The sequence below is a fragment of the Coenobita brevimanus genome, chromosome 44 (assembly GCF_032717465.1).
Source record: "Coenobita brevimanus isolate Jiangsu-jjx chromosome 44, ASM3271746v2, whole genome shotgun sequence".
Taxonomy (NCBI): Eukaryota; Metazoa; Arthropoda; class Malacostraca; order Decapoda; family Coenobitidae; genus Coenobita; species Coenobita brevimanus.
In genome coordinates this window covers 34,937,038-34,964,656 of record NC_136997.1, presented here as the reverse complement: position 1 = coordinate 34,964,656, position 27,619 = coordinate 34,937,038, and positions in this window count along the sequence as shown.

Here is a 27,619-nt window from a genome sequence, read left to right as displayed (position 1 = left end):
GTTGACCTCTTATCTATATAAGGTCATGGAACGTATGGTTAACAATAGGCTTCTTTTTGTTTTAGAGTCAAAGAATTTGTTAAATGATCAACAGCTTGGCTTCCGTAAATACAGAAGTTCACTAGATCATTTAATGAATTTGGAGCATTGTATTCCAGAAGCATTTGCCAATAAAGAATTTATGATACGGGTGTTCTTGGACATCCATAAAGCCTATAACATGACATGGCGACACGGTATACTAATGAAGCTCTATGCTTATGGTTTAAGAGGAAATCTGCTTATTTTTATTTCAAATTTTTTTAGGGACAGAACTTTCTCTGTCAAATTGCCCCGTAACGTAACATGGGATATATTTATCCAGGAAAACGGGGTGCCACAGGGAAGTGTGCTTAGTCCTACTTAATTTAGTATTATGATCAATGATATTCTGTCATCAGCTCCCATCCCGAGGAATCTTAAATACTCGCTCTATGCAGACGATTGTGCAATATGGCACTCTTCCCGTAATGCACAATTTTCGGCTGGGCGGATTCAAGCAGCCCTTGACTCCGTCCACTAATGGGTCTTGCAGTGGGGATTTAAGTTTTCCGTCCGTAAGTGTGCCGCTATAGTCTTCACTAATCGTAACGTACCTAATTTGTGCTTAACTTTCGATAATCAGGCGGTACCTTTTCAAAATTCTGTAAAATGTTTAGGAATACATTTTGATCATAAAATGAATTTTAAACTTCACGTTAATACTTTGCTTGCTCGTTGTGATGAACCGTTAAATGTCCTCAAGTACCTAGCGGGTACTACCTGGGGTGCCAACAGAAAATCTTTATTAATAGTGTATAAGTCCCTTATTCAATCGAAACTAGACTATGGCGCACAGGTGTATGGCTCGGCATTCGATGCCATGCTGAAAGGATTGGATGTGTTACAGAATAAATGTTTGCGAATGTGTCTTGGAGCCATCCGGTGTACCCGTTTGGCTCGTCTGGAAGTGACCACCTGGCCTTGTCCTACGGCGTAAGGACGTTTAGGAAAAGTAATATCGGCAATGTGGCCTGTACCCCCCTGCGTCAATACCACCACCTTCTGCAGGGGGTGCGTCTGGCAATTGCCGTTCGCCTCCACTTACTGACTCAGGAGCTTGGTGTGGACCCCAGTGACTGTGACAAGTTGGTGTTTAAAAAAATAGCGCCTTGGGAGCCACCCGGCTTTGCAGTGGATTTCTCATGGCTCTCAGTACCAAAGGCCAAGGCGCCGGAGGCGGAGGTCCACCACTTGTTTCGTAACATCATTGTTCGGCACTTGGGGTCCCATCAATTGTACACTGATGGCTCCAAGTCCAGTCAATGTGTGGGTGCAAGTGTGTGGTCGACTGAATGTGCAATTAGGTATCGGTTGCCGACTCATACATGTTTGTTTACCTCCAAACTTTTTGCTATTGGCAAAGCCATAGACTATGCTCTCAATTCTAGGCATGACTTATTTGTCATATTTTCAGATTCAAAATCAGCCCTTCAGGCAATTGCATCTTGTACTACGGACTCTCACGAGATCCAGGGCCGCATCGTTAATAAGTTGCATTCATGCAAAAAATCATTCACGCTGATCTGGGTGCCTGGTCATTGTCGTATCTACGGCAATGAGCAGGCTGACTTACTTGCAAAGTCGGCTGTAGAGCTCGAGGAGACTTGGGACGTTCCTCGTGATCTACGGTCGAGTCTCTCTCTCGGAAAGAAATCAATAAATCTTCTGTGGCAATGTCAGTGGACCAGACTAAATATTCCGACCTGTAAGCCGTACCTGAGCTACTGGGACACCGCCAACCGCCTCAGTTGCCTGGAAGAAAAAGTGTTGGCACGGTTACGGCTCAGTGCCACCATTTTAATACATATGAAACCTTATATGGAAAGACGCTTCCCACCGTGCTGTGACATCTGTAATGCGGTGTTATCTATCAGTCATATCATCCTGCACTGTCGGCGATTTATTCGTGAACGTGCTTCACTTATAAATTACTGCGGCGCAGTAGACGTCCCCTTTACCCTTTCCACCCTCCTGGGTGATGGGGACATTGTTATGACTGATAAATTGATGGCTTTTTTGAGAGAGACCGGACTGATCAGAGTGATGTGACTTTTTTACTGTGTGGTCATGGTTTTTATCAACGGTAAATATGTATATATTGTAATATTAATTAGGATTGACATTTGACATATGTTAAATAGTTCCTCCTCCCACCGATCTATTTCTAATATAGATGTCCCCTACATTAAGCCAAGTTCCTCGCCTGACAGTCACCAGCTGATGAGTGCAAGTGTGCAATGTAGGAAGGTATTGGGCACTTGCAGTCGATGGTGGTCTGCTGGGCGAGGTTCTTCACTTTTTTTATAAATTATGTAAATATATTATTCTATCTTGCTTAAGTTATTCTAATTAGGGACGACAGCTGACTTATATGGAAATGTTCCTGACTCGTCCGGTTCCCTTTCATATATTGATGTCCCCTATATTAGGTTGTGCCTCGACTGCCAGTCACCAGGTGATGAGCGCAGGTATGTAATGTAGAAAGGCATTACATATCTGCAATCGATGGTGTTCTCTTGGTCGAGGCTTTTTTAACATTAGTGTAGGTCTAGTTATCTGTCTCTTAGGATTTACTATAGGTTAGCGATTTGTCTGTTAGGTGTTAGTTTTAGGGTATTTAGATTAGGTATTTTTTATTATAAGTAATAAAAGGTTAATAACACAAAAAATAAGTATAAAAAATAAAAATAAAACTGCAAAAAAATAATAAAATAAAAATTATATTAATATGTACTATTGCGGAAAGGAGTTCTTAACCACCCTCGTCCAGCCAACCTGTGTATGTGGCAGAGTCGTATTCACGAGCACAGAAGTTGCCTTCGATGCATTTCTGTCGAAAAATATTCCTTCAGCTTTGGGCTTGTACTAATGGATAAAGCAAATAGTAATATTTACTTTGAAGGTTTTACTCTGATAACTCGAATATATCATACTGATTATTTAATAACTTGTTTCTAGTATAGAGCCAAGGAAGTGATAAATATGTATATTTGGTTCCACTTCACGACTTCCTGTAGGTCTGAACCAGCGAACACGGAGTGAACAAGTTCGAAGCATTCATTTGTTACCAGGAGAGAGAGAGAGAGAGAGAGAGAGAGAGAGAGAGAGAGAGAGAGAGTAGCGGGTGCCCGTGAATTTTAGAGGAATGAGGTGGAGAAACGAGGTGCTCATCACAGTCAAACAGGGATTTTTCCTTTCGTTTCGGTTGGCTTTCTATGCTTAAATGGCTAAATGAAGGTAAATTATGAAATATAATAACTGGATGACGAAGTGGTAATAGGGTCTGGCTAATGGTTGTTTTGTGCAAGGTGTGCACTGTGCAGTGGTAAGCCTAATTCCAGGCAACGGTCGCTGTTAAAAGTTGGATGTTTTAGGTCCCATTTATTTTAAATATAGATAGATGTATGTTTACAGTAAGTGTATGGCCCTATGGACCTATTTTCACCCCATGAATATTTTTATCAATGAACATTTTCACCACTCGGAGCACAATCCCTTATGGACCTATTTTCCTTAATGACTTTTTTTTTTTCAAAGACGCCTACTCCCCTACATAACCTATTTTTCCCCGAACTAATTTTCCCCATTGATGTATTTTCTCCCCACGGACCAATTTTTCCGTCGACCTTGAATCTCTATGAATGCAGGGTTCCTACATGGATGAATTTTTCACAATGAACCTATTTTCCCCATAAACCTGTTATCCGACGTGGTTATATCACCCACTGATGCGTGCAGTTGAAACAGACCTCCTAACCAACAGACGTATTGCACGATGGACCTGTTGTAACTCACTGGATATATATACCTACTTCAGCATGATTCCAGAATAATATCCCCTGTGGACCGATTTTCCCAACTCGGACATTAACTCAGTTCACCTAATCCCAGTGGCCTGTTTTCCCACAATCCGTTCATCCACCTACACACCCACACATCAACGCACATATCCACAACCTTACTCAATACAGTATGTCTCAAAAGTAGGACAACACAAACCCGTCTCTTGCCTTGTCCTACAGGTAGCCCCACCACCCACCTCACTTAAACAATGCACGAACCCCACTCCACCCCACTTAACCAGCCCAACAATCCTTTCCCTCCCTCTCGCCCACCCACTCCACCTAATCCGCCTGTGAAACAACCAGCCTACATTAACAAATCCACCCACCCAGTTACCAACCTACCAACCCTCATACCATGCTCCACAAGTCAGATGACTCTCAATTCAACACACACACACACACACACACACACACACACACACACACACACACACACACACACACACACACACACACACACACACACACACACACACACACACACACACACACACACACACACACACACACACACACACACAGAGGCGGGGTGGATTTCCTTACACGAAATATGAGTCTCACCGCTTAACTCAGTCTGTCGATAGAAAATAGTACCGGGTACTCTTTACAGGAAGTTTGCCAGGCCATAGATAAGGGGCTTCATTCCGGCTACATACACATGATTTTATGCGATATGAGTAAATATGGTGCTCAAGCTAAACAGGGAATTTCTCCTTTCGCTGATGAAGAAGGAGTTTATTTATCCCAGGATAACGTCTCGTTGGACAAAATGAAAGATGGGTTTTATTCTGGGTAACGCCAGTTGACTTTGTCAAATAATTTGGCAGGCAGTGTAACTTTCGTTAGATGCCTTATGTTCACATTTTTTTCTCTGGTGGTTGGCACCTGGAGATTTTTGGCGAACTCATAAGTTTTTTTCTCATTAACTGGATATTTCTCTCTGGACAGAGAGGCAAATTACTTTCTTAAGCACAGCTTTTTGTTAAATCATCAGCATTTATCTACTAATTCATTATTACAACGAAAGCAATCCTACATATACAGTGTATACATATATATATATATATATATATATATATATATATATATATATATATATATATATATATATATATATATATATATATATATATATATATATATAAAACAAAACAAGGCAAGTTTTAGTGACTGAAGAAATACTCACACTGTGGCCTGTTTTCAATGGATCACCGGAATCCAGGGTTTCTCATCCCTTGCATTTCCCTGAGCCAGTCTGCCCGCACCTCATTATTTCATACTTCACAGGCACCCACCATACACGCTCTCTCTCTCTCTCTCTCTCTCTCTCTCTCTCTCTCTCTCTCTCTCTCTCTCTCTCTCTCTCTCCTGGTAACAAATGAATGAATCGAACTTGTTCACTCCGTGTTCACTGTTCAGACCTACAGGAAGTCGTGGAGTGGAACCAAATATATATATTTATCACTTGCTTGGCTCTATACGAGAAAAAAGTTATTAAATAATCATTATGATATATTCGTGTTATCAGAGTCAAACCTTCAAAGTAAATATTACTATTGCTTTATCCATTAGTACAAACCCAAAGATGAAGGAATAATTTTCGACAGAAATGCATCGAAGGCAACTTCTGTGCTCGTGAATGCGACTCTGCCACATACACAGGTTGGCTGGACGGGGGTGGTTAAGAACTCCTATCCGCAATAGTACGTGTGCATGAAAGTGTGTATGTTCATATGTATAGATGTGTGTGTATGTATATATGCATGCATATATATATATATATATATATATATATATATATATATATATATATATATATATATTAATATATATATATATATATATATTTGCCTTAATGCCCAGAGGCTCCGGCCTCAATGGTCGATAGGCAAAAAAAAAAAAAAAAAAGTTCATCGTAGTTGGGGACTTTGATGCATGGTCGTGAAGAGAGTAGACTTTTTTTTTTTTTTTTTTTGGCCTATCAACCATTGGAGCCGAAGCCCCTGGTTATTAAGGCCAAATATAAAAATATATAAATATATATATATATATATATATATATATATATATATATATATATATTGTTACGGAACAGAAAACTGTCCCTCAAAGTTCCAGGTTCAAAACAAGAGTTAGGTAAAATTACAAGTTAAAGTTTAATGCTCAAACTAACAACTAAACATTCAGGACTCATAAGGATAATGTAATGGCAAAAACAGATTGAATATATGGTTAACTGCAATAGCCGCTATTAACACGAAATTAGCAAAAGTAAATTTATCTAAGTCAGCCCTGATAAAATGAGAAAACCGGATAATCCTCAGTTAATGCAAGATATATTATTACAGATGCAAAATATTATTACTACTGGCTGACAGTAAAACTTTACACCAATCACAAAAACCTCACTAGGCCCACGAACCAACATCCCATGCTATACAATACAAGAAAAAATGTAATAACACTTACACTCAAATTACATAGCAGCTAGATGGTTGGAGACTTCCTGAGCACTCACAAAAATAATAACAACTGTAGAGGGGAGGACAGAGATGTGAACAAAATAAGGAGTAGATCTCAGTGGCAATTAATGTAGGGACTGAGCTCATTACATAGGGGCCGGCAGAGCTTGATACAACTTGTAAGAAGGACGCGCAAATGAAGCCATAGGGGACAAAGAGTTGACAATCCTGCTCTGAACAACAGAAAGAACGACTTACTCTACTATAAGGGAGGAGGGGGGGAGTGAGCTAGAACACGCACTATGGAAGCCACAAGGCGAATCATGATCAAACATGCAGCATACTGTACGTTAGAATTACACAAAGGATGATGAAATCATAGGCTATGTAATACCTTCCCACAAAGAAAAAGAAATTTACAAAGGAAATTTCTTATTACTCTAAAACAATCTGTCTAAAGTCTAGATAAGCAATCTGCAATAACATTTTCTTTCCCCTTGATATGTTGTATGTCTAATGAATACTCCTGAAGAAGTAGACTCCATCTTGTCAATCTCTGATTTTTATCTTTAAACCTACTAAGAAATTTCAGTGGGTTATGATCGGTATAAATGACTATGGGGTCAAAACCAGAACACAAATAAAATGAAAACTGCTGTAAACCCAAAATCAAGGCCAAAAGCTCTTTCTCAATAGTTGAGTAGTTCTTTTGAGGTGGAGTGAACTTCTTACTGTAATAAGATACAGGGTGTTCAATACCCTGATCATCCTCTTGCAGCAAAACAGCCCCAGCTCCTGTATCACTTGTGTCAACAGCCATCTTAAAAGGCTTAGCAAAATTTGGAGTAGCGAGCACTGGTTGACTTAATAGGATAGCTTTAAGTTTGCTGAAAGAGGATTCACAGTCATCGGTCCAGACAAATTTAACTCCCTTTTTCAGTAGGTCTGTAAGTGGTGATACAAGAATTGAAAAGTTAAGAACAAATCTCCTGTAATAACCTACCATTCCCAAAAATCTTTGTAGCTCTTTCCTACTTTTAGGTCTGGGAAGATCACTTATAACCTGAACCTTAGCTGCTGGTGGTGCAACATGTCCATCACCAATTACGTACCCAAGGTACTGAACTTTAGCTTGACCAAACTGACACCCTGATAAATTAGCTACAAGATTAGCCTGAACCAAACGCTCAAGAAATTTACTGACATAGCATAGGTGATCTTTCCAGTTGTCACTGAAGATTAATACATCATCAATATAAGCAACACACCCTGCCAAACCCTCTGTTACAACATTCATGAGCTTCTGAAATGTGGCTGGTGCATTCTTTATACCATACGGCATTACAGAACATGCAAAAGTCTTTCCTAGTGTTACAAAACATGAAATCTCCCTAGCACGTTCAGTCATAGGTACTTGCCAGTATCCCTTTAACAAATCAAACTTACTTATGTACCTAGCCTTTCCGATCTTGTCTATGCAATCTTCCACGCGAGGGAGAGGGTAAGTGTCTGCTTTGGTTATCTGATTAACACGTCTGTAGTCGATGCAAAGCCGCTGTGACCCACCTGGCTTAGGGACTAGAGTGACAGGAGAACTCCACTCGCACTGACAGGGCTCAATCATCTTGTGGTCCAACAGGTAGCGAAACCCCTTCTGGATGAGAGAAACTTTCACTGGGTTCACACGGTAAGGAGGCAGTTTAATTGGCTTTGCATCTCCAACATCGACATCATGCATCAACACAGTGGTTTTTCCTGGAGTAGCACGGAACACTCACTGGTACTCCTGCAGGAATGCCGAAAACTCCTGCCTTTCCTCGGGAGCTAGATGAGAAAGCTTAGTCTGGAGATCATTCATGATATCAGGATTCTTCCCCAAACTATCACTCAGGCTCATGCTGCATGGGAGAACTTCACTTGCAGACTCGGATGGAACAGCTACAGTGCAGACTGGATTATTTTCGTCCCGCCTGTGATATAACTTTAGCATGTTAATGTGACAAAGTTGCTTGTTCTTTCTACGATCTTGTGTGGCGATGACATAGTTGACATCACTAAGTTTCTTCTCCACGAGATAAGGACCACTAAACTTGGCTTGAAGAGGTTGCCCATGCACCGGTAGCAGAATCAAAACCTGATCTCCTGGCTGAAAGTGGCGTAACCTGGACTTCTTATCATACCAAGTCTTCATCTTCTCCTGAGTAGCTCCTAAATTCTCTCTTGCCAGCTGTAAAGCAGTGGACAGCCGTTCTTTGAACTTCATCACATACTCCAGCAGGTAGTAGCTTAAGGGGTCCTCTTCATGGCCAAACAGTAGTTCAAAGGGTGAGAAGCCCAGTGATTCATTTGGAGATTCTCTTGCGGCAAATACAACGAATGGAAGACATTTATCCCAGTCTTTCTGATGTTCCAAACAGTATTTCTTGAGCATCGATTTGAGTGTTTGATGATATCTCTCCAACGCTCCTTGGGTCTGGGGATGGTAAGCTGAAGACGTGATCTGGGTGATGCCCAACTCTTTCAGAGACTGCTTGAAAACATTTGACATGAAATTACTTCCCCGGTCTGACTGTACCTCCTTGGGCAGACCAAACTTGGTGAAGAACCCTAGCATTTCCTTAACCACGTTCTTTGCTGAGATATTTCTATGTGGAATGGCTTCAGGGTAACGAGTAGCCATATCAATCAGGGTCAACTCACAAGAAAATCCTGAAGAAGTCTTAAGAAGAGGGCCCACAATGTCCACCAACACACGGGTGAATGGCGCCTCAAAAGGAGGAATGGGAACTAGAGGTGCAACCTTTTCGATCTGATCACACTTCCCCACAACTTGACAGGTGTGACAAGACTTACAATACCAGGAAACATCTCTGAAGATACCTGGCCAGTAGAAGTGTTTCAAAATACGTGCCACAGTCTTCCTCACTCCAAGGTGTCCTGCCAAACTGGAATCATGAGCCACTCTAATGATATCCTGCCTACAAACACGAGGGATGACAACTTGATGTACAACCTCCCATTCACAGTCGGCTGATGCTGTTGGGGGTCTCCACTTCCTCATAAGTACTCCTAACTTTATATAATAACAAGTACAAGCACTAGCTGACCCTTCCTCACTGCAAGCAGAGTTAGCTAGACCTTTCAACTCAGGGTCAGCAACCTGCAACTCAACCAACTCTTGACGAGACAAATTATCAACACTACGGGGTACTGCCTCATCTGGTGAGTGGTCCAAATTAGCAAGAGAAGTGTCAGCTAGGATAACACCATCATCATTATCCTCTAAGTCACCAGTAACTTTAGACTTAGCCCTAGTGACAGCACATGCAGAGAACACATCAGGGACTTCACAATCCTGGGTCGCAGCCACTGGTCCACTAAACAACTGAGGAGCTGGACACACTTGACTTCCACCAATATCATTTCCAAGTAAGAAAGTTACACCTGACATTGGGAGTGTCTCAACCGACCCAACCATAACGGAACCATTAACAAAACCAGACTCTAAATTCACTCTGCACAGAGGGACAGAGAAGTAATTATTCCCTACACCTTGTAAGAATACAGTTTCATCAAGTTATATTTTAACTGATTTCCTGTCATTACTGTCCAGAGGACTGACAAAACCATCAGACAGGAAATTAGCACATGAACTCTTCAGAGTGTCACCCACGTTACTGCTCAAAAGAGGAGCTTCATCATGAGAATTTAATCTACCCCTCAAAGCAGGTTCAGTTAACTCAGTTAAAGAATTCTGGGAACTCTCAAGGGTGGACACTAGACCAATTGACTGAATATTTAAAGACTCCTTTTTATTCACATCACGCTATCTCCTGAAACATTTCTCCGTAGTATGACCAAGCTTACTACTATAAGTACATTTACTTTTATGAAATCTAGAGGTGAAGCTGGTATTTACTTCCTAAGAAACATCATCTTTATTCTCTTTCCTGTTACCCGTACTCTGAGTAGAGGCAACGTACTTACTCTCAGCTTTCCTTTTTTCTTTAGAATATCTCTTGTGAGTGAGAACATATTCATCAGCTAAAACTGCAGCGTCAGACAAATTATCTATCCTTTTCTCATCAAGATATAGGCTTACATCATTATTAATACACCTTTTGAACTCCTCCAGCAAAATCATCTGCTTAAATTTATCAAAATCAGAATTTACATTCTTAGAATTTAACCACTGCTCTAATAGATCTTCTTTGATTTTTGCATACTCAACATGGGATTGCTTATTTTGCTTATAAGTTGTCCTAAATTTTACTCTATAGGCTTCAGGAACAAGCTCATAGGCCTTATGAATGAAGCTCGTAACTAATCATAATTATCAGATTGATCCTGAGGCAAAGATGCATAAGTTACTTGAGCTTTACCGGTGAGAACAGTTTGAAGGAGTACTGGCCAATACTTTTTGGGCCAATTAAAACCTGTAGCTACCCTCTCAAACAACAGAAAATACTTTGTTAAATCAGATTCATTAAAATGAGGACAAGTTTAACATTTTTAGGCACATCAAAATCATCAGAGCTAGATGATCCAGTTCCACCTTGTTTCATGCTATACTCATTGTCTCCCTGAATCCTAGCAAGTTCAACTTGTGCCTGAAATTCAGCCTCCTAAGCACGAGCCTCCTGCAGGGCTAACTGTAACTTAGCTATTTCAATCTGCGTTTCCTCATTTGGAGGAGTTACATTAAACAAGCTTTTATTAATCATGCCAACAATTTGATCTTCAGAATGATGAGAGTAAACTGCAATTCCCAATTGTTGAGCAACAAGCTTAAGTTCATTCTTTGTTCTGTTTTCTACGTCACACACTGTTTGCACATTTGACAAAAAATCTTTGGCTTCATCAAGAGTAGTAATAGTAGATATCATGAATAAATCACAGTCACAAAATATCAAGCAATATCCTTATGATAATATCCTGAATATCCTGATAAGAGGTCGCAAAATTTATGTTACAGAACAGAGAAAACTGTCCCGCAAAGTTCCAGGTTCAAAACAAAAGAGTTAGGTAAAATTACAAGTTAAAGTTTAATGCTCAAACTAACAACTAAACATTCAGGACTCAAAAGAATAATGTAATGGCAAAAACAGGTTAAATATATGGCTAACTGCAATAGCCGCTATTAACACGAAATTAGCAAGAGTAAATTTATCTAAGTCAGCCCTGATAAAATGAGAAAACCGGATAATGCTCAGTTAATGCAAGATATATTATTACAGATACAAAATATTATTACTACTGGCTGACAGTAAAACTTTACACCAATCACAAAAACCCCACTAGGCCCACGAACCAACACCCCATGCTATACAGTACAAGAAAAAAAGTAATAACACTTATACTCAAATTACATAGCAGCTAGATGGTTGGAGACCTCCTGAGCACTCACAAAAATAATAACAACTGTACAGGGGAGGACAGAGATGTGAACAAAATGAGAAGTAGATCTAAGTGGCAATTAATGTAGAGACTGAGCTCATTATATAGGGGCCGGCAGAGTTTGATACAACTTGTAAGAAGGACGCGCAAATGAAGCCATAGGAGACCAAGAGTTGACAATCATGCTCTGAACAACAGAAGGAACGACTTACTCTACTATAAGGGAGGAGGGGGGGAGTGAGGTACAACACGCACTATGGAAGCCACGAGGCGAATCGTGATCAAACATCCAGCATACTGTACGTTAGAATTATACAAAGGATGATGAAATCATAGGCTATGTAACAATATATATATAAATATAAAAATAAATAAAAATATATATATATATATATATATATATATATATATATATATATATATAATATACATTTAAACATATATACATATAAATACAAACATATATATATATATATATATATATATATATATATATATATATATATATATATATATAATATACATTTAAACATATATACATATATATACAAACATATATATATATATATATTTATATATATATTTATATATATATATATATATATATATATATATATATATATATATATATATATATATATATATATATATATATATATATATATATATATATACATACACACACACACACACACACACACATACTTCCATGCATACATACAGACACACTTTCATGCAAACGTACATATATATATAATAGTTTTAATTTTATTTATTTTTTTGGTGTATTTTTATTTTTTAAAAATTTTTCTTGGTTTTATATTTTTTATACCTTATATTATAAAGAAAAACTAATCTAAAGACCCTAAAACTAATCACCTAACAGACATATCGCTAACCTATACTAAATCCTACAGAGACAAATAGCTAGACCTACACTAATGGTAAAAATAAATCGACTAACAGAACACCATCGACTGCAGATATGTAATGCCTTTCTACATGACATACCTGCACTCATCTCCTGGTGACTGTCAGTCGAGGCACAACCTAGTATAGTGGACATCAATATATGAGAGGGAACCAGACGAGTCAGGAACATTTCCATATGCGTCAGCTGTCGGCCCTAATTAGAATAACTTAAGCAAGATAATATAATGTATTTACATAATTTGTACAAAAAGTGAAGAACCTCGCCCAGCAGACCACCATCGACTGCAAGTGCCCAATACCTTTCAATATTGCACACTTGCACTCATCAGCTGGTGACTGTCAGGCTAGGAACTTGGCTTAATGTAGGGGACATCTATATTAGAAATAGATCGGCGAAAGGCGGAACTATTTAAAATATGTCAACTGTCAACCCTAATTAATATTACAATATATACATATTTACCGTTGATAAAAACCATAACCACATAGTAAAAAAGTCACATCACTCTGATCAGTCCGCTCTCTCTCAAGAAAGCCATCAATTTATCAGTCATAACAATGTCCCCATCACCCAGGAGGGTGGAAAGGATGAAGGGAACGTCTACTGCGCCGCAGTAATTTATAAGTGAAGCACGTTCACGAATAAATCGCCGACAGCGCAGGATGATATGACTGGTAGATAACACCGCATTACAGATGTCACAGTGCGGTGAGAAGCGTCTTTCCATATATGGTTTTATGTGGGTTAAAATGGTGGCATTGAGCCGTAACCGTGCCAACACTTTTTCTTCTAGGAGACTGGGACGGTTGGCAGTTTCCCAGTCGCCCAGGTACGGCTTACAAGTTGGAATATTTAGTCTGGTCCACTGACATTGCCACAGAAGATTTATTGATTTCTTTCCGAGAGAGAGACTCGGCCATAGATCACGAGGAACGTCCCAAGACTCCTCGAGCTCTACAGCCGACTTTACCAGTAAGTCAGCCTGCTCATTGCCGTAGATACGACAATGACCAGGCACCCGGATCAGTGTGAACGACTTGTTCCATGAATGCAACTTATTAATGATGCAGCCCTGGATCTCGTGAGAGTCCGTAGTGCAAGATGCAATTGCCTGAAGGGCTGATTTTGAATCTGAAAATATGACAAATGAGTCATACCTAGAATTGAGAGTATAGTCTATGGCTTTGTCAATAGCAAAAAGTTCTGAAGTAAACACAGATCTATGAGTCGGCAAGCGAAACCTAAGTGCACATTCAGTCGACCACACACTTGCACCCACACATTCACTCGACTTGGAGCCGTCGGTGTACAATTGATGGGACCCCAAGTGACGAACAATGATGTTACAAAACAAGTGGTGGACCTCCGCCTCCGGCGCCTTGGCCTTTGGTGCTGGGAGCCATGTAACATCCACTGTAAACCCGGGTGACTCCCAAGGCACTATATTTTTAAGCATCAACTTGTCACAGTCACTGGGGTCCACATCAAGCTCTTGAGTCAGTAAGTGGAGGCGAGCGGCAAGTGGCCGACGCACCCCCCACAGAAGGTGGTGGTAGTGACGCAGGGGGGTACAGGCCACATTGCCGATATTAGTTTTCCTTAATGTCCTTACACCGTATGACAAGGCCAGGTGGTCAAGGTGAATACGGAGGCGAGGCACATTCGCCTCCAGTTCCATACGAGCCACACAGGTACACCAGACAGCTCCAAGACACATTTGCAAACATTTATTCTGCAACACATCCAATCCTTTCAGCGTGGCATCAGATGCCGAGCCATACACCTGTGCACCATAGTCTAGCTTCGATCGAATAAGGATCTTGTACACCATTAATAAAGATTTTCTGTCAGCACCCCATGTAGTACCTGCTAGGTACTTAAGGACATGTAATGGTTTATCACAACGAGCAAGCAAAGAATTAATGTGAAGTTTAAAGTTCATTCTGTGATCAAAGTGGAGACCCAAAAACTTTACAGAATTTTGAAAAGGTACAGCGTGATTATCCAAAAATAAATGCAAATCGGGGACGTTACAAGTTGTAAAATCTACAGCGGCACACTTACGGACGGAAAACTTAAATCCCCACTGCAATTCCCATTGGTGGACGGAGTCAAGGGCTGCTTGAATCCGCCCAGCCGAACATTGTGCATTACGGGAGGAGTGCCATATTGCACAATCGTCAGCATAGAGCGAGTATTTAAGATTCCTCGGGATGGGAGCTGATGACAGAATATCATTGATCATAATACTAAATTAAGAAGGACTAACCACACTTCCTTGCCGCACCCCATTTTCCTGGATAAATATATCCGATGTTACGTTACGGGGTAATTTGACAGAGAAAGTCCTGTCCCTTAAATAGTTTCAAATAAAAATAGGCAAATTTCCTCTTAAACCATAAGCATAGAGCTTCATTAGTATACCTTGTCACAATCTCATGTCATAGGCTTTATGGATGTCCAAGAACACCCCTATCATGAATTCTTTATTGGGAAATGCCACTGCAATACAATGCTCCAAATTCATTAAATGGTCTAGTGAACTTCTGTATTTACGGAAGCCACATTGTTGATCATTTAACAAATTCTTTGACTCTAAAACAAAAAGAAGCCTATTGTTGACTTCTTGTCTTGCATAGACAAGAAGTCAACACAATAGGACGAAATGAAGTGGAATTCATAAGACGACCAGCCTCTTTGGGTATCGGTATGACGTGCGCAAAGTGCCATGAGTTTGGGAACGTTCGAGACGCCCAAATCTCATTGTACAATGCTAACATCTTAATCAGGTTGTCCTGATTAAGATGCTGGATCATACCGTACGTGATGGTGTCTGGTCCAGGGCTGGTGTCTTTCCAGGATTTAAGGGCAAGGAGCAGTTCATCTAGCGTAAACTCGTGGTTGTACGGGGAGTCTACGTCTTCTGTGGCAAAGTCTAATATCTGTAGCTCAGCCATGCGTTTATAATGTTGAAAACGCGGGTCATAATTGGCTGAGGTACTTACATGAGAAGAACTCCTGGTGAGGATGTTAGCAACGTCCACGGGCTTGTCATAGGTGGTGTTATTCACCTGCAAGGTGGTCACAGAGAAGTATGGGCGTTTATTATTTAATAATCTTATAGTGGACCAGACTTTATGTAATGGTGTTGTACAAGTCACCGTGGACACAAAGGACTGCCAGGAGTCACGTTTAGCCCTTCTTATTATTTTCCTTGCCTCAGCCCGTGCCTGTTTGTATGCAATATATTTTTCCTCAATGGGCTGACTATCAAAAATCCTGTATCTCCTATTGCGTTTTCTTAATGCTTGTCGGCAATCCGGCGTCCACCAATGTGCTCTATGCTTCGCTTGAATTGTAGAAGTCTTGGGAATAGCAGCCTCAGCTGCGTGTAATATGGAAGTAGTTATATTTTCGACCTTAACATCTATGGTCTCCCCAGATATATCTAAATTGGCGATCCTTGAGAAGGATCCCCAATCTGCTTTCTTATAGTTAAATTTTGGAGGTGGAGGGTCCGAAATGATGTCGCGTGTATAAGAAAGACAGATGTGTAAATGATCACTTCCCAAGGAGTCGTCGTAAGGGTCCCGTGAGAGATCTTGATGTATACCAGGGGAGGCCAAAGATAAGTCAATGGCCGAAAAGTTATCAGTACGACCATGTACACGAGTCTCTCTACCATCGTTCAGAAGACAGAGGTTGGACTGTAGTATTAGGTCGGCTACTTGCTCCCCACGATCATCAATCCTGAAGCTACCCCATTGATAGTGATGAGCGTTAATTTTGCCCAACACTAACTTATTTCCAGGCAGATGTTCAAATAGTGAATTTAAAGCATCACTATCAATGGGGCCATGTGGAGGACAGTACAGAGAGCAAATAGACAGTTACGTGTTATTAAATTTTACTCTGCACGCGACAGCTTCCAGAGCAGAATTTAGAATCACTTCCATTTGTGGGTGTGATTTGTGTGTGTATATGACGACTCCGTGCCCTTCATATCTTCTATACGAGTGATAGTGTTTGAACTGTGTAGGATCAAGACGATCCTCCAGGCGCGTCTCCTGTAAACAAACAACGTCTGGCCTGTGTATTGACAGCAAGATTGCTATATTGTGTAACTTATTCCCGACACCTCTACAATTCCACTGTAATACAGTGAATGCGGCGGTTTAAGATTTACAAGGGTGGCCAGCATGCTTAGTTTTTTTATGCCTCCCGCGTCCAGGCGGGTGGCTACCGGGAGACCTTTCCCGCTTCTTGTTCATAGAGACTTCCATATTTTCGTCAGTGATAAGGCTCCCAGACTCCACCGAGGAAGAGCTATTCTTTCTCTCCCTCGCTGGACCAGGAGCGGGAAGGACATGAGGACATGACTGCTTAGTGAGGGTGGTCAAATTGATTTTGTCAGACTTGTCAGGCTTCTGTTTTGGCCGCACTGACTGTGAAGGAGCAGCGGCAACATGAGAGTATGATGTAGCAACAGGGATGTCCGTAAGAGAGTTGGAATGTACAGGAGGCTTAGACTGAGAGGTAGGGCGTGGGGCACGAGGAGAGAATATAAGGTCAGTCTGTGTCTCAACGGTGCACATCACGGGACGGGACACAACCGCCGATGCATAGAAGATATTAGGCTTGAGAATTGCATGCAACCCCTTCACCTTCTTCCGTGCATCGAAAAAGGAAATGCCCTCAGTTGCCTTCAGTGTGCAGACCTCTTTCTCCTCCTTCCACTTGGGACAAACCCTCGAGGAAGTGGAGTGATCATCCTTGCAGTGAAAGCAGCACTCAGTCTCGGATGTACAGTTGTCAGCAGAGTGACCTACAGCCGCGCACTTGCCACACACGATGTTGGAAGCCCGACAAGCCTTTTCATGGTGTCCATAGAGCTGACATTTTGAACAACGAAGTGGATTGGGGATGTACGGTCTTACATTTACAATTTCATATCCTACTTTGACATTTGTAGGTAGAGAAACTTTGCCAAAAGTGAGGACAACAGTGGCTGTCTTCGTCCTTACGCCTTCCTGAAAACGAGTGATGAATCTCGCATCAATGCTATCCTGCTGAGCAAGTTCCTGTATGATCTCTTCCTCACTCATCAGCATGAGATCCCTGCTAGTGATAACACCCTTTCAGGAATTCATGGATGTTGGGATCTTGGCCTTGATATCATGGCAGTGAAACTTGCGCAGCTTTAGCAAGTCTTTAACCTGAGCAGAGTTGAATGTTTTTACCAGGAGGTCACCATTTCCAAGTTTTTTTTTCTTGTTCCACCTCTCCCGCACAGTGGTCAATCACCGTCTTGACAATGAAGGGATTGAGTCTGGACAGGGGAGCAGAACCCAAAGCATGCAATGTCACGTACGTCACGTTTGCCACGGGAACGTCAAGTGGGGATCGAGTCTGGCGTCCGTCAGTCTGGGGCCGGTCAGTCATGGGAAGATTGTCGTCAGGACTACCTCCCCCACTGAGGGGGGGGGAGACAGTAGTGACGTCCGTCATAGAATCCACTCCCCCCGTGAGGGGGCGTTGTAGCACAGTGGTAGCGCGCTGGACTCGTAATCGGGGGATTGCGAGTTCGAGCCTCGCCCGGGCTGCCGTGCTGGGAGTGGTAGCTCGCTCCTGTAACCCTAGCGGGGCTATATAGTCCAATACAGGGCTTAGCTCGGGGGAACTCCATTTCTCCCATTTCCCCCCGTGAGGTGGAAGTGGGAAGAAAGAGAAAAACAACCAAGGGACGAATTACCCGGGTAAGACACTTAGTCTGAGATTACCCTCTCAAACCACTCTCAGGAGGACGCGCCTGTGTGTCACTCACACCCCTGAGCGATCAGAGGGGGGTACACTCCGGAGGTGAGTAAGCAAAGGCGATCTTAGTAATTAGATATAGACACCTACTATATGTACTAAGGCAAAGGAGGAAAATTAGGTCTAGCTAACCTAACTTTATTGAAAAATGCCCTAGTGGCGAAAAAAAAGAAAAAGCTAACGCCGGTGAGGCAACCCTGCAGCTAGAGGAGAGATCAGCACACGCCCTCTCTCTCCGCAACCATCCATCAAAGTCGAGTAGACGTGTTTTTCGGTGCGCTCTTCTCTAGTTCTCAGGGCTGCCTCACCGGCATTAACTTCTTTTTTTTTTTCACCCATCTGGTGACTTTAGGCTAGTTAGTTTCTTACTTTCCTCCCCTCCCTATTAGTTTGGAACAGTAGGTGTCTGTTCCTGTTTACTGAGTTTACCTTTGCTTATCGCCCACGGAGGGTTCCCCCCACTGATTGCTCTGGGGTGTGAATAAACACGGTCGGGCCTCCCTGGAGTGGTTTGAAAGGGCAACCTCAGACTTAGGTGTGTGGTCCCCGGTTGTTTGTCCCTTGATTGTTTTCTCTCCTTCTTCCCACTTCCCCCGCTAGGGGGGAGTGGGTACTATGGAGGACGCCCCTACTGCCTCCCCCCCCAGGGGGGGAGGTAGTCCTGACCGACCCCCAACTACTACACGGACAGACAGCCCCCAGACAGAACGGCCCCAGACTCGTTTGCCTCGTGACGTGGATGTAAGAAACGCTGAGTTTGTCACCATTCATGTTCTAGGTTCCACTCCCTTGAGCAGTCTCAATCCCTTCATGATTAAGAAGGTTAGTGATGGCTGTGCTGGGGAGGTGGAACATGTCAAAAAACTTGCGAACGGAGACCTCCTTGTAAAGATTTGCAATTCTTCCCAGGTTAAGGACTTGCTGAAGCTGCACAAGTTTCATGTCTATGATGTCGAAGCCAAGATCCTAACTTCCATGATTTCCTGCAAGGGTGTCATCACTTGCAGGGATCTCATGGTGATGAGTGAGGAAGAGATCATAGAGGAACTTGCTCAGCAAGATGTAATCAATGCTCACTTCATAACAAGATATTCGGAAGGTGTCAGGACAAAGACTGCAACTATTGTTTTGACTTTTGGAAGAGTATCACTGCCTAGTCATGTCAAAATTGGTTACTAAATTGTTCATGTGCAGCCATACATTCCCAACCCTTTCCGTTGCTTGAAATGCTAATTGTATGGGCATGGTTCCAAGACTTGTTGGGCTTCCCAGCCAGTGTGTGGCAAGTGTGCAAACCAAGGTCATGATGAGGAACATTGCACATCTGAGACGATCTGTTGCATTCACTGCAAGGGCGCTCACTCCACTTCCTCTAGGGATTGTCCCAGCTGGGAGGAGGAGAACGAGGTCTGCACAGTGAAGGCAACTGAGGGCATTTCCTATTATGAAGCTAGGAAAAAGGTGAAGGAGTTGCATGCAACTCCCATGACGAATAGGTCCTATGCTTCGGCGGTAATGTCCCGTCCTGTGATGTGCTCTGTAGAGACGCAGACTGATCCTGTCCTTCTCCCTACTCCCACTCACAGTACATGTCCATCTCAACCTCCTGTCTGCTCCAACTCTCTCACTGACATCCCTAAGGCTTCAACTTATTCTCAGGCTGCTGCTGCCTCTCCATCAGTACGGCCCATAGCGAAGCCTGACAAGTCTAGTAAAAGTAATATGACCACCCTCACAAAACAGTCTCGTCCTCATGCTCTACCAGTTCCCACTCCAGCGAGGGAGAGGAAGGTTAGCTCTTCCTCGGGGGAGTCAGGGAACCTCGTAATTGACGATAATATGGAGGTTTCCATGAACAAGCACCAGGATAGGTCACCCGGTAGTCGCTCGCCTGCCGGCGGGCGACAATAAAAGACTAAGCATACTGGCCCCCAACGAAAATCTTAAACCGTTGCTTTCACTGTATTACAGTGGAATGGTAGAGATATTGGGAATAAGTTACAAGATATAGCAATCTTGCTTTCTATACACAGGCCATACGTTATTTGTTTCCAGGAGACGCGCCTGAAGGATCATCCTGATCCTCCACAGTTAAAACAGTACCACTAGTACAGAAGATATGAAGGTCACGGAGTTGCCATTTACACACACAAATCACACCCACAAACGGAAGTGATTCTAAATTCTACTCTGGAAGCTGTCGCATGCAGATTAAAATTTAATAACACGTATCTGTCTATTTGCTCTCTGTACTGTCCTCCACATGGCCTCATTGATAGTGATGCTTTAAATTCACTATTTGAACATCTGCCTGGAAATAAGTTAGTGTTGAGCGATTTTAACGCCCATCACTATCAATGGGGTAGCTTCAGGATTGATGGTCGTGGGGAGCAAGTAGCCGACCTAATACTATAGTCCAACCTCTGTCTTCTGAACGATGGTAGAGCGACTCGTGTAGATGATCGTACTGGTAATTTTTCGGCCATTGACTTATCTTTGGCCTCCCCTGGTATACATCAAGATCTCTCGTGGAACCCTTAAGACGACTCCTTGGGAAGTGATCATTTACACATCTGTCTTTCTTATACACCTGCCATCGTTTCGGACCCTCTACCTCCAAAATTTTATAAGAAAGCAGATTGGGGCTGCTATTCCCAAGACTTCTACAGTTCATGCAAAGCATAGAGCACATTGGTGGACGCCGGATTGCCGACAAGCATTAAGAAAACGCAATAGGAGATACAGGATTTTTTATAGTCAGCCCACTGAGGAAAAATATATTGCATACAAACAGGCACGGGCTGAGGCAAGGAGAATAATAAGAAGGGCCAAACGTGACTCCTGGCGGTCCTTTGTGTCCACTGTGACTCGTACAACACCACTACATATAGTCTGGTCCACTATAAGAATATTAAATAATAAAGGCCCATATTTTCGAATCACCACCCTTCTGGTTAATAATAACATCTATGACTAGTCCATGGACGTTGCTAACATCCTCGCCAGGTGTTTTTCTCATGTAAGTAACTCAGCCAATTATGATCTGCATTTTCAACATCATAAAGGCATGGCTAAGCTACAGATATTAGACTTTGCCACAGAAGACGTAGACTCCCCGTACAACCAAGAGTTTACTCTAGATGAACTGCTCCTTGCCCTTAAATCCTGTAAAGACACCAGCCCTAGACCAGACACCATCACGTACGGTATGATCCAGCATCTTAATCAGGACAACCTGATTAAGATGTTAGCATTGTACAATGAGATTTGGGTGACTCGAACATTCCCAAACTCATGGCACTTAGCGCACATCATACCGATATCCAAAGAGCCTGGTCGTCTTATGAATCCGACTTCATTTCGTCCTATTGTGTTGACTTCTTTTCTATGTAAGGTCATGGAAAATATGGTAAACAATAGACTTCTGTTTGTTTTAGAGTCGAAGAATTTGTTAAATGATCAACAATGTGGCTTCCGTAAATACAGAAGTTCACTAGATCATTTAATGAATTTGGAGCATTGTATTGCAGAGCCATTTGCCAATAAAGAATTGCTGATAGGGGTGTTCTTGGACATCCATAAAGCCTATGACATGACATGGCGACACGGTATACTAATGAAGCTTTATGCTTGTGGTTTAAGAGGAAATTTGCCTATTTTTATTTCAAATTTCTTAAGGGACAGAACTTTCTCTGTCAAATTGCCCCGTAACATAATAATCGGATATATTTATCCAGGAAAACGGGTGCCACAGGGAAGTGTGCTTAGTCCTACTTTATTTAGCATTATGATCAATGATATTCTGTCATCAGCTCCCATCCCGAGGAATCTTAAATACTCGCTCTACCCTGATGATTGTGCAATATGGCACTCTTCCCGTAATGCACAATTTTCGGCTGGGCGGATTCAAGCAGCCCTTGACTCCGTCCACCAATGGGCCTTGCAGTGGGGATTTAAGTTTTCCGTCCTTAAGTGTGACGCTACAGTCTTCACTAATCGTAACGTACCTAATTTGTGCTTAACTTTGGATAATCAGGCGGTACCTTTCCAAAATTCTGTAAAATTTTTAGGAATATATTTTGATCGTAGAAAGAATTTTATACTTAATGTTAATACTTTGCTTGCTCGTTGTGATAAACCGTTAAATGTCCTCAAGTACCTAGCGGGTACTACCTGGGGTGCCGACAGAAAATCTTTATTATTGGTGTATAAGTCCCTTATTCGATCGAAGCTAGACTATGGCGCACAGGTGTATGGCTCAGCATCCGATGCCACGCTGAAAGGATTGGATGTGCTACAGAATAAATGTTTGGGAATGTGTCTTGGAGCCGTCCGGTATACCCGTGTGGCTCGTTTGGAACTGGAGGCGAATGTGCCTCCCCTCTGTATTCGCTGTGGCCACCTGGCCTTGTACTACAGCGTAAGGACATTTAGGAAAAGTAATATCAGCAATGTGGTGTACCCCCGTGCGTCAATACCACCACCTTCTGCGTGGGGGGTGTCGGCCACTTGCCGTTCGCCTCCACTTACTGACTCAGGAGCTTCGTGTGGACCCCAGTGACTGTGACAAGTTGGTGTTTAAAAATATAGCGCCTTGGGAGCCACCCGGCTTTACAGTGGATGTTACATGGCTCCCAGCACCAAAGGCCAAGACGCTGGAGGTGGAGGTCCACCACTTGTTTCGTAACATCATTGTTCGCCACTTGGGGTCCCATCAATTGTACACCGACGGCTCCAAGTCGAGTGAATGTGTGGGTGCAAGTGTGTGGTCGACTGAATGTGCCCTCAGTTTTCGGTTGCCGACTCATACATCTGTGTTTACTTCAGAACTTTTTGCTATTAACAAAGCCATAGACTATGCTCTCATTTCTAATCATAACTCATTTGTCATATTTTCAGATTCAAAATCAGCCCTTCAGGCAATTGCATCTTGTACTACGGACTCTCACGAGATCCAGGGCCGCATCGTTAATAAGTAGCATTCATGCAACAAGTCATTCACGCTGATCTGGGTGCCTGGTCATTGTCGTATCTACGGCAATGAGCAGGCTGACTTACTTGCAAAGTCGGCTGTAGAGCTCGAGGAGACTTGGGACGTTCCTCGTGATTTACTGTTGAGTCTCCCTCTCGGAAAGAAATCAATAAATCTTCTGTGGGAAGGTCAGTGAACCAGACTAAATATTCCAACTTGTAAGCCGTACCTGGGCGACTGGGACACTGCCAACCATTCCAGTCGCCTAGAAGAAAAAGTGTTGGCACGGTTACGGCTCAATGCCACCATTTTAACCCACATGAAATCATATATGGAAAGACGCTTCCCACCGCACTGTGACATATGTAATGCGGTGTTATCTATCAGTCATATCATCCTGCGCTGTCGGCGATTTATTCGTGAACGTGCTTCACTTATAAATTACTGCGGCGCAGTAGACGTCCCCTTTACCCTTTCCACCCTCCTGGGTGATGGGGACATTGTTATGACTGATAAATTGATGGCTGTCTTGAGAGAGACCGGACTGATCAGAGTGATGTGACTTTTTTACTATGTTGTTATGGTTTTTGTCAACGGTAGATATGTATATATTGTAATATTAATTAAGGTTGACAGTTGACATATTTTAAATAGTTCCTCCTCCCACCGATCTATTTCTAATATAGATGTTCCCTACATTAAGCCAAGTTCCTCGCCTGACAGTCACCAGCTGATGAGTGCAAGAGTACAATATAGGAAGGTATTGCGCACTTGCAGTCGATGGTGGTCTGCTGGGCGAGGTTCTTCACTTTTTGTATAAATTATGTAAATACATTATACTATCTTGCTTAAGTTATTCTAATTAGGGAAGACAGCTGACGTATATGGAAATGTTCCTGACTCGTCTGGTTCCCTTTCGTATATTGATGTCCCCTATATTAGGTTGTGCCTCGACTGCCAGTCACCAGGTGATGAGTGCAGGTATGTAATGTAGAAAGGCATTACATATCTGCAGTCGATGGTGTTCTCTTGGTCGAGGCTTTTTTAACATTAGTGTAGGTCTAGTAATTTGTCTCTTAGGATTTACTATAGGTTAGCGATTTGTATGTTAGGTGTTTAGTTTTAGGGTATTTAGATTAGGTATTTTTGATTATAAGTAATACAAGGTTAAAAATATAAAAATAAATAAAAATAATAAAAATAAAACTACAAAAATAAAAAAAAAATTATTATACATATGTTTACGTGTGCATGAAAGTGTGTTTGTTCATATGCATGGATGTGTGTATGTATGTATGTATACATATATATATATGTTCCTATATATATATATGTATATATGTGTCAATATATATACATATATTTATATATTTGCCTTAATGACCAGAGGCTCCGGCCTCAATGGTCGATAGGCAAAAAAAAAAAAAAAAAAAAACATCGTAGTTGGGGACTTTGATGCATGGTCGTGAAGAGAGTAGACGTGTTCTTCGATGCGCTCTTCCCTAGTTCTCAAGGCTGCCTCACCGGCATTAGCTTCTTTTTTTTTTCACCCTTCTGGTGACGTTAGGCTAGTTAGTTTCTAACTTTCCTTCCCTCCCTATTAGTTTGGAACAGTAGGTGTCTGTTCCTATTTACTGAGTTTACCTTTCCTTATTGCCCACGGAGTGTCCCCCCCACTGATCACTATGGGGTGTGATTAAACACGGTCGGGCCTCCCTGGAGTGGTTTGAGAGGGCAACCTCAGACTTAGGTGTGTGTTTCCCGGTTGTTTGTCCCTTGATTGTTTTCTCTCCTTCTTCCCACTTCCCCCGCTAGGGGGGAGTGGTTACTATGGAGGACGCCCCTACTGCCTCCCCCCCACTGAGGGGGGGAGGTAGTACTGACCGACCCCTGACTACTACACAGACAGACAGCCCCCAGACAGAACGGCCCCAGACTCGTTTGCCTCGTGACGTGAATGTAAAAAACGCGGAGTTTGTCACCATTCATGCTCTAAGTTCCACACCCTTGAGCAGTCTCAATCCCTTCATGATTAAGAAGGTTATTGATGGCTGTGCTGGGGAGGTGGAACATGTCAAAAAACTTACGAACGGAGACCTCCTTGTAAAGATTTGCAATTCTTCCCAGGTTAAGGACTTGCTGAAGCTGTGAGAGTTTCATGTCTATGATGTCGAAGCCAAGATCCTAACTTCCATGATTTCCTGCAAGGGTGTCATCACTTGCAGAGATCTAATGGTGATGAGTGAGGAAGAGATCATAGAGGAACTTGCTCAACAAGATGTAATCGATGCCCACTTCATAACAAGATATTCGGAAGGTGTCAGGACAAAGACTGCGACTATTGTTTTGACTTTTGGAAAAGTATCACTGCCTAGTCATGTCAAAATTGGTTACGAAATTGTTCATGTGCAGCCATATATTCCCAACCCTTTCCATTGCTTGAAATGCCAGTTGTATGGGCATGGTTCCAAGACTTGTCGGGCTTCCCAGCCAGTGTGTGGCAAGTGTGCAAACCAAGGTCATGATGCGGAATATTGCACATCCGAGACGATCTGTTGCTTTCACTGCAAGGACGCTCACTCCACTTCCTCTAGGGATTGTCCCAAGTCGAAGCAGGAGAAGGAGGTCTGCACAGTGAAGGCAACTGAGGGCATTTCCTATTATGAAGCTAGGAAAAACATAAAGGAGTTGCATGCAACTCCTACACCGAATAGGTCCTAGGCTTAGGAGATAATGTCCCGTCCTGTGTTGTGCTCTGTTGAGACGCAGACTGATCCTGTCCTTCTCCCTACTGCCACTCACAGTACATCTCCATCTCGACCTCCTGTCCGCTCCAACTCTCTCACTGACATCCCTAAGGCTTCAGCTTATTCTCAGGCTGCTGCTACCTCTCCATCAGTACGGCCCAAAGTGAAGCCTGACAAGTCTAGTAAAAGTAATATGACCACCCTCACAAAACAGTCTCGTCCTCATGCTCTACCAGTTCCCACTCCAGCGAGGGAGAGGAAGGATAGCTCTTCCTCGGGGGAGTCAGGGAACCTCGTAATTGACGATAATATGGAGGTTTCCATGAACAAGCATCGGGATAGGTCCCCCGGTAGTTGCTCGCCTGCCGGCGGGCGACAATAAAAAACAAAGCACACTGGTCTCAAACGAAAATCTTAAACCGTTGCTTTCACCGTATTACAGTGGAATTGTAGAGGTATTGGGAATAAGTTACAAGATATAGCAATCTTGATTTCTATACACAGGCCAGACGTTATTTGTTTAGAGGAGACGCGCCTGGAGGATCATCCTGATCGTCCACAGTTCAAACACTATCACTCGTACAGAAGATATGAAGGTCAAAGAGTTGCCATTTACACACACAAATCACACCCACAAACGGAAGTGATTCTAAATTCTACTCTAGAAACTGTCACGTGCAAAGTAAAATTTAATAACACGTATCTGTCTATTTGCTCTCTGTACTGTCCTCCACATGGCCTCATTGATAGTGATGCTTTAAATTCACTATTTGAGCATCTGCCTGGAAATAAGTTAGTGTTGGGCGATTTTAATGCCCATCACTATCAATGGGGTAGCTTGAGTATTGATGGTCGTGGGGAGCAAGTAGCCGACCTAATACTACAGTCCAGCCTCTGTCTTCTGAATAATGGTAGAGCGGCTCGTGTAGATGATCGTACTGGTAACTTTTCGGCCATTGACTTATCTTTGGCCTCCCCTGGTATACATCAAGATCTCTCGTGGGACCCTTACGACGACTCCTTAGGAAGTGATCATTTACCCATCTGTATACACTCGACATCGTTTCGGACCCTCTACCTCCAAAATGTAACTATAAGAAAGCAGATTGGGGATCCTTCTCAAGGATCGCCAATTTAGATATATCTAGGGAGACCATAGATGTTAAGGTCGAAAATATAACTACTTCCATATTACACGCAGCTGAGGCTGCTATTCCCAAGACTTCTACAAATCATGCGAAGCATAAAGTATATTGGTGGACGCCGGATTACCGACAAGCATTAAGAGAACGCAATAGGAGATACAGGATTTTGGATAGTCAGCCCATTGAGGAAAACTTTATTGCATACAAACAGGCACTGGCTGG